This window comes from Lynx rufus, unplaced genomic scaffold, assembly GCF_022079265.1.
Source record: "Lynx rufus isolate CCGP_SWC_20201006 ecotype Redwood Valley unplaced genomic scaffold, mLynRuf1.p SCAF_10, whole genome shotgun sequence".
In the NCBI taxonomy this organism is placed as follows: Eukaryota; Metazoa; Chordata; class Mammalia; order Carnivora; family Felidae; genus Lynx; species Lynx rufus.
The window spans coordinates 73,822,552-73,828,896 of NW_025814824.1; the positions used below are offsets into that span (position 1 = coordinate 73,822,552).

The 6,345-nt window shown below is 54.8% G+C and overlaps 1 long non-coding RNA gene across 3 annotated transcripts; it reads left to right on the top strand.

Annotated features, from left to right (window-relative positions):
* Positions 1 to 466: 466 nt before the first annotated feature.
* On the top strand, positions 467 to 3,031 carry LOC124526553 (uncharacterized). Of its 3 annotated transcripts, XR_006965693.1 has the most exons (4): positions 467 to 796; positions 1,185 to 1,288; positions 1,510 to 2,100; positions 2,321 to 3,031. It is a non-coding gene; the product is annotated as an uncharacterized LOC124526553 (long non-coding RNA). The 3 variants fall into 3 exon arrangements; XR_006965692.1 differs by having other exon boundaries at positions 471 to 796; positions 1,510 to 3,031; XR_006965694.1 differs by lacking the exon at positions 1,510 to 2,100 and having other exon boundaries at positions 472 to 796.
* The last annotated feature ends 3,314 nt before the right edge of the window (positions 3,032 to 6,345 follow it).

The following is a 6,345-nucleotide window of genomic DNA, read 5'->3' on the forward strand; positions in this document are numbered from 1 at the left end:
GCTTCCAAAGCCAACCCTCTGAGATAGCAGGAGCAGTATTAACCACTCTCTGGAAGGGAACTGACAGCTCAGAGAGGTGAAGTGACTTGCTCAATGACACACAGCATCCACAAAGCTGTGGGACTGGATGGAGGTTTCTTGATTTCTAGCTCTGTGGTCATCTGCTCTCCAGGAGACCACTGCTCTCCCTGCCAGATCACACGGGGACAGTAGGGATGGCCTTCAGCTCTGAGGTCCTCCACCAGCCCTCATGGGGGAGCTGAAAATGACGGGAAGGGTCAAAGCACTGAGGATTGCTCCACCTTCCTAATAAAAGCGGCTTCAGAGGTTCAACACGGTGCTTGGCCTTCTACCCTCGTCAGCACCCCTGTTGGAGAGTGAAGTCAGCTGGCCTCTGCTTGGACCGCTTCCGGACAGGAAGCTCACCGCTTCCTGGGGCAGGTTAGCTAGGGTTGTGAGAAAGCACCCTCCAACTGACTCCTTGTCAAGGCCTCTCCCGGAAAGGGGCCCGTCTGCCGCTGCCTTGCTCCGAGAGCTGACGAGTCTCCAGCAGCCCCCTCACCGGGCTCCCACCGCTGGAGAGCCCCCTCCCCCGAGGCTGGGGCCGCCCTGCAGCAGGCAGGAGGGAGCCGGCCTCTCTCTGCCCCTGGCAGCACGAGAGGAACCTGGGAGCCCTTTGGCAGGACCTCGCGGGGGAAGGGACGAGACTGGTAGGACGGGCCAGCAGAAGACTCGTTGGTCTGGAAATGAGAACACCTGAGTCTGTGCAACGCTGAATCTGCCAGTAACTTGCTAGGTAATCTGGGATGAGTTGTTTTGCTTCTCCTGGCCTTCGTTTCCTCATCTGTAGAATGGGGGACGTTCATAACCCCTGACCAGCAGGGCCCATGGGGCTGGTATAAAACCTGATGGGAGGGGTGGTTGGAGGTGAGACCTTTGCACACGCAAGTACTCGGCACAGGTGAGGATTGTGCAGAGAGAAATCATCTCCAGGTGTGACTCTGGACAAATCTGAGCCCCTTCTGAGGCTGTGGGCGGGTCCTCAGGCAGGTGTACCCGTGACCTTAGGACGCCTGCTTCACCAACTTCACAGACCACTGGGTCCTGGGGCTGCGCCATGGGACAAGGGACATGGGGCCGATAGGGCAGGAAGCTTATTCCCTTCTGTTGGCAATTCAAAACAGTTTTTAACATATCGAAGCAACCATGGATACGTCATGAAGCAGAAGGAGGACGTGGTGTACAGACGGAAGCTAAAACCTGAGGCTGAAGACCCTTCAAGACAATGGTAGGCTTTGCCCCGCCTGGCTCTGCCCTGCTCCCTCCCCCCCCCCCCCCCCCCCCCCGCTGGTGCCTGTCCCATTTTCTTTCTTTAGGAGGGGGACCTTCAGGCAGAAAGTTTGTGTGGCCCCGGGACCGCACAGTCAACCCAACAAAATCAAATTTCTGATTAACACACACCCCTCCAGGGCCCTCCTTTGTCAACGCCACTCTTCTTGTTCATTACAGACGTGCCATTGAGAGGTCTTGGCTAAATGTCCGAGCTCATTTCCCTTCCTTAGAAATGATAGTTGCTGTCATCACCATCATCACCTTCTGGTGCAGGCAGGTATCAGAATCCGCTTTTCGGAAAAAGCCAGACCTCAGCAAGAGTCTGTCTGACCCTGGTCTCACCTGGGAAGGCTGGGGCTCAGAGAAGCTCGGGGTGTTCCCCAGGTCATTCCTCAGACAGTCCTAGGCACACAGATCCCCTGGGACCTTGCTGGATGTAGGTTCCGACCGCAAACCTGCATTTCCAGTACTTTCCCTGGGCGAGTCAGTGCTGCTGGTTCAAGGCCACCCTTGGGCCCCGAAGCCATTCAGTGACTGAGCCAGGGCTGGTGCCTGCCCACCCTCCTTGCACCTGCCTGCGGTGTGACCTGAAAAGCACTGAGCCTGAGGGCAGGCTTAGGCGGTGCTGCAAGCCAAAGAAGCCAGGTCTTCTCCGTCTGTCTGAACAATTAGAAGATTTGTTACAAGACTGTCACAAGAGGCTAACATACTGTAGCCTCCAGTGTGATCAGTGACGCAAGAATCATCAATGCGTGCTAGAACCACAGGGTAAGAGACATCGGGTGGCAGGATACCCTCAGTATCTTGAAGTGTCCCCCCCCAAAGATTACTTGTTAACTACAGAGGGGAGTGTGCTTTGGTGCTGGGAGACCTGGCAGTCCCCACCCTCACGGGCCATCAGGCTGGACCTTGGCCATGGTGAGATACCACCCTTGCCAGAGATGTTTGGCCTGAGGCTAACACGGGAATCTCGTGGCACCTTCCACAGGACATCTGGCCTGGGTTCTCCAAAGGATCTAGGACCATGAGGAACAAAGTAGGGGAGACATCACAGCCCGATGCCATACGCCATGTTTGATTGGATCCTGGACTGGGAAAAAATAGAAGCCACAAAGAACGTTTGGGAGGCCACCAGGGAAACGTGATGTTAGGTGTTCGTGTTGTTCGTGTTAGGTGATGTTGCCCAGTTAATGCTGGTTATCTCCGATGTGGAGCTGGTGTGGGATTGTGGAGGGGAATGTCCTGCTCTGGGGACACACACCCTGCGGTGTTCGGGGATGGGCTATCATGAATGCCCGCCTTCCTTTTGGATGGTTGGCAAAAGTGAAGTGCGTGTGCGCGTGTGTGTGTGTGTGTGTGTGTGTGGAGAGGGAGAGGGAGGGGGACATCCAGAGCCAGCCGGCCATGCACACACACAGAGGTGGAGAGGCCGTGGCGAGATGTTCACAGTCGGTCATCTCAACCATTCAATGGGTTTAGACACGTCTCCAGATAAGAACGTGGGAATCATTGGAAAAGAACAAAACAGGCACCGAAAAGCCATAAATCCTGACTGAAATCTCTCGGAGAGAACTACAGACAAGACTTAAGACTTCTCTCCTGTGACAGATACGTGTCTTAAATATCCTCTCCACCCATCTTCTCTGCAGCGTCTCACTTATTATGGAAACGGTTTCCTATAAAATACCCCCTGCCTCTCTTTTCGAATCCTTCTTTTTGAAGGTTAGATGCCCGCGTGTGATGTTTCACTCTGGTATCTACATACTTGGCCAAGTTGCTTAAAAAAAAAAAAATCCTTCTGTGCGTCCGTTTCCTCATTTGCAACACGGGAGAGAATATTAGTACCTACCTACAGTGTTGTCGTGGGGATTAAATATAACGCTCCTGGAGCACTGGGCTGACAGTCAGCGCTTGATAAATGACATGACTGCCCACGGCAGGTTGTCTGGCCCCAGCCCCAGCCTTCGGGAATGCTCGCTGGAGCGAGGGCTGGCCCCGACTGTGGCTTCCCCGGCGTCTCTGACTGTCCATCTCACTGCCGGCAGCCGGACATCGGCACTGTTCGTCCTCGGTCTCCTCTTCCGGCACGTGGGACAGTCGCCCGGAACCCCCGCTTCAGGGCTGGGCATTGCCACGTGCCTTGCTGTGGCCACCAGGTGGAGGCATTTAAGGACAGATGTTCTGCTTCCCTAGCTCTCTTCCCAGGCTGACACGCAGGGGCCCCGCTGAGCCAAGAGGAGGTCCTGTTTGCCCCCGGGGCAGGTGGGGGGGACTCTGTGTGAGTGAGATGTACATGTTTGTGGCTTTAAGCCTCTTGGATTTAGAGACTGTTTTGTTTCCAGTACAACCTTATCTATACCGCAGGGCTGCCCTGTCCTGGGCCGAGGCTCCCTGGAATGCTCGTCTAGAGGAAGGCCAGTCTTAACGGTCACTTCCCAAACGTCTCTGACTCCCAGCTGATGCCCTCCCCCTGCCAGGAGCCTCTGAGCTCAGCTCTGCCAGCCTCCAGTAGTCCCCTTGCCCTGGCCGAGGGCCCCTGACACGTGATCCCAGAGAGGGCCTCCCCTTGCCCCAAATAGAGGCTCTTATCAGCCAATCTGCTGCAGGACGTTTGGTCGTTGTCTTAGTCTAGACATCAGAATTAAAAATCTCTTATCAGCTCAGATACTTGGGAAGTTGGGTCAAACAGCATCGGGGCCAAAATTCCTTTGCTTCCAGCACAGCTGCTACTGCTGCTACATCAGAGACGATGCTTGCTGGAAATGAAACCAGGAGTCTTGGACTGGAGGTCAGAAAACCTGGGCTCCAGCCCTGGCTCTGCTTCTCACTGTGCGACTTCAGGGACTCTCTTCCTTTCTCGGGGCCAAAGCTTAAAGAGTTCTGCTTTTTCCTGCCTCAGGGCCTTTGCACAGGTTATCCCTGCCTAAAAGCAGCGCTCACCATCTTCCCTCTTCACCTACTTACCTCTTGATTCACCATCACATCTCGGCCCGAAACACAGCGTCTTTTGTGTTCAAAGCATCCTGCGGGTCGCCTTCAGAGAACACATCTATTTGCTTTAATTACTTAAAGTCATTGCATTAATTACTGCTTGTTCAGAGACTGTCTCTTCTCTAGGCTGTGAGCAACGTGAAAGCAACAATCTGTCCATCTTTCTGTGAAGGAATGAGTGATGCGTGTGAACAGACCTGGGAAGGGCCCCCTGACAGCCTGGGCTTGGAGGGTGGAGTTGAAAGGCGCCCAGCCCCACCCCCCACCTTCTCCCAGAAGTCCCTCTTCCCGCTCCCCTCGGCAAGACACAGGTGTGGCCTGCGTGACTTGGTCCTATGCTGCCCCCTGGTGTCCACTTCGAAGATAACAGTCCCGGGCTCTCCTGCTCCAAGGAGGAAACCGTGTAGGTGCTTTCCGTGTTGTCTTGTTCGTTGCCGACAGCAGCCCTGTGAGATAGCGGTTATTATTGCCGTTTTTTCAGTGAAGAAAGCCCACCTCTGTTCATCTATTTGGAAAATATTTATCGAGTCCCTATTATTTGCCAAGCACTTTGCTCGGAGCTGGTGCTTCACTAGCGAACTTTCTGCCCCAGTGGAGGGGTCGTTTGGGTCTGCCAGGAGGAGGAAGACAGTGAATGCATGGACACACAGAACGTGTATGTGTGTGTGGCCAGGATGTAGATGGCCCGGATGGTAAATGACTTGTCCAAGGTCACACAGATGCCGCTAGATTTGAGTCCAGTTGTCAAGATCACAGCGAAGAGCTATAAGAGCCCCAGCTCCGTGCCAGGTGCTCAACTCAGTGTTCCTTTCATGTGTGTTCGCTTGTTTTATCCTGACAACAACCTATTGTTATCCCACTTTGCAGATGGGGAAACAGAACATCAAGAGGCTGGCTAACTTGCCCAAGGTCACTTAGCTGCAAAAGGGTGGAGCCAGGACTTGACCCCAGGTGGTTTGGCTCCAGAACCTGTCTTCCTCTCACCGTGCCACATGAACCCTAGGGGTTTTGACATCCAAGGTTTCAGTGATGGTGGCCACAAATCCAGGGCCACCTCCTCTCCCTCCCTAGCCAAGAAGGATCAGAAGAGCCCACCCATCCTGTTCAGTCCCAAACCATCCCAACCCAGTCTGTCTCCAAACCATCCAAGATGGCGGAGTAGCATCCCGTCCCACAGCTTGGCGAGACTGAGGAGGAGAGGGCACTTCCCATGGCTCCTGCCCTCAGGGAACCTGAGGGGTCCACCCATGGGAGGGAACCAGCCCTGCTAAGCTGGGAGGTGTGGGGCTCGGGGTGCAGACAGTCAGGGAGGGCTTCTAAGAGGAGGTGAGGGGTGGGCTGGGTTTAGAGAAATGAGTGGGATTCAGATGCACAATTCTGTGGGAGGGGCAGAAGCAGAGGAAACGGGCTGGGCTGCTACTGGAGGGCGGAAAAGTAAAGGATTCCGAGGTTCAGGGCTGGCCAGCCAGGCTGAGGAGCTGGGCTGCCTGGGGGCCCTTCAGGGGAAGGACATGGTCAGGTCAGGGCTTTGGCAGAGCCTCTGGCTGCAGAGTGGAGCGGTGGGGGGTGGGGTGGGGGGGCTGTGAGACCTGAAAGAGGGAGCTGAGATGGGTGCTGTTGCAGGAATCCAGGTGAGAGAGGCAGGGACAGCCAGGGGACAGAGAGGGAGACTCGGGAGGCCGAAGCTAAAGGTGAGTTTTGGAATCACGTAGTCTGCCCCCCTCCACCTGCCACTTCCCTTCCTCCAGTTATCCCCTCACTCATTCCACTGTGCACTCTGCTCTTGCTGTGTTAAAGAACAGTTTTTCGGACACTTGCTAAAATAGTACAGGGTTTATTTAAGACTATTGTTAATAGGGGAGAGAGACTGAGTTGAACTCTGAATACAGCAAAGACAGCAGGGGATTTACAGCAAGGAGCAGGGGGAGGGGTTCAGAGGATGAAATGACGAAGAGGAGAAAGGGTAGGGAAGTGCCTGCTAAACTGGCCTCACAGGATCCTTGCTAAAGGCAGGCCAAGAAC